Raw genomic sequence first — 2053 nt, forward strand, 5'->3', positions numbered from 1 at the left:
TATGAAAACTTCGCCGCATTTTGCTGGGTCACCAGACGGAAGTTAACGGAATACAGAAAGAAGATTTTGTTTACACGTTTTTGTAAACATTGCGTAAATTTGATGTTGTGAAAACGTGAGAAATTTTGACCAAATATACTCAAAAAAAGATCATAAAAAAGTAGAGAGTCAGAAAGTCGTTAAGAGTGTCACCAGGCGTTGATAAGGAATAAAGGAGGTAATCAGATTAAGAACACTGCACCTTCCAGGCATGACAAGAAGGTACTAAGCTCGGTAGAATCTGTGGTCTTCATTGCCTATTCGCGAACCGCCTTGGTGTTGGTATAGACGCGGGTACTGTGCTACATTCAATTTACGCTGCGTACGGAGTCTTGGTAATTAGCCTTTCTACAATTCGAATCCCCTTTTATGATCAGCAGCGTGTGTTTAACTTGTCGTCCTTTTTTCCATAGAGCGTTTCCGTGATTATTTTACCCGCGGGAGAAAAGCTCTCGCGAGTAAAATAATCGCAGGCAGAGTGGGGATGTCTGCAACCACGGAAGTAGGAAACAACTCCAGCACAGAACCGCATCTGATATATTACATAGCACTGCGGGTGCACTTCTCTAAATGCAGGGCTCTGCCTAAGCCACTTCACGCCGCTACCTAATCCCGGCCAGATTTCCTGCCCCAGCAAACAGAAGTACCTGTAAGTGCAAGTTTGCTGCAAGCACAACGATAGCCTTGGCAGAGCGCACGCTCCCAAACCCTAAATTCTTATCCGCAAGAATTTATTGTCTCCTGTGGTGGTGCATGGTGACGTCACGGATGGGTTGGCTTTAAGGAGGGTTTGTTAAAGAAGGATCGTGGACAAAAAAATGCTGGAAGTGACAGACAGATACGCCATTCGTCCCCAATAATCTCAGCTCTACATCGTGGTTTATCACAATATTATCTCGTTTTCTTGTCCTTCAACGCAGGAAACAAGGCAAACTAGAGCGCAGCTTTGCATGGCGTATCGCTGCAGCTCTGACCACGAACGCTGTTAGTCCTTCTCAGCCGCCCACGGTAAAACATATAGCCTTTTACCTCATCTCTTATACAAGCAACTTGTGGAAGCACATTAGTGAAAATGTCTGTGGTTAACTGGCTCGTCAATCAGATCAATGCAGGGCGACCATAGGGCTGGGCCTTGCTCTTTCAGAACGCGCCGATAGGTTGCTGGAATTGACATTATGACGGCTGACATCGCTGATGCATAATCGACCAGCATAAACTGTAGCATGCGCAATAATATGGACCGGCAGAATCGAATGAGTTTGTGTCAAATACGTATGACCATAGAAGTTAGCAGCGTCGTTCCGGTTCGCGCACAGCGCCATTTTGTCGCTTTCCGCGTTTATACTGAGCGTGTTTAGAGTTCACAGGGCATCTTATGCCAGCAGAGCAATCGACTCCGAGCACTCTCTACCTTCCTGTCTTTGTCATCTTTCCTTCTCCTCCTTCCCCGTACTGCTGATCATGTTCAGGTGTCAGCGACGTGGTAGACAGATATACGGTGTGGTCAGCAGGCTTTCATCTTCTTTGTCAAACAATCTCTCTCTCTCTCTCTCTCTCTCTCTCTCTCTCAACCGCGCACAGGAACGTGGAAACGATAAACTGCGTCCACTTATATCATAGTTAATCATATGCGTTACAGGTACACTGCTGTAACTGCAATGGCTTACTTTTAACTATAACTGTACTGCAATGCTTGCCCTCTTTCTAGGTAATGGATCGCTTCGAATCATCACGAACTTGACTTATGAATATATTGTATACTACAAACACAGTAACAAAAAAGCCAATAATGTAGAAAGTGGCATTTTCCGAGTCTTCGTATCAGTTTCTTTTTTCGACTTGTATTTATAGCCGCATTCCCGCGACAGTGCAATTAGGCTACGTACTATAGAAGGCTGCTAAAAAGAAACGTTGGCTAAGATTGCCATCCTCTTGCAGCAGATAAGATATTCGCTTTGAAGCGTACATACTTTCAGCAATGCCTGCGGTTTTCAAAGGCACTGAATGAAAACCC

This window comes from Dermacentor albipictus, chromosome 3, assembly GCF_038994185.2.
Source record: "Dermacentor albipictus isolate Rhodes 1998 colony chromosome 3, USDA_Dalb.pri_finalv2, whole genome shotgun sequence".
Lineage (NCBI taxonomy): Eukaryota > Metazoa > Arthropoda > Arachnida > Ixodida > Ixodidae > Dermacentor > Dermacentor albipictus.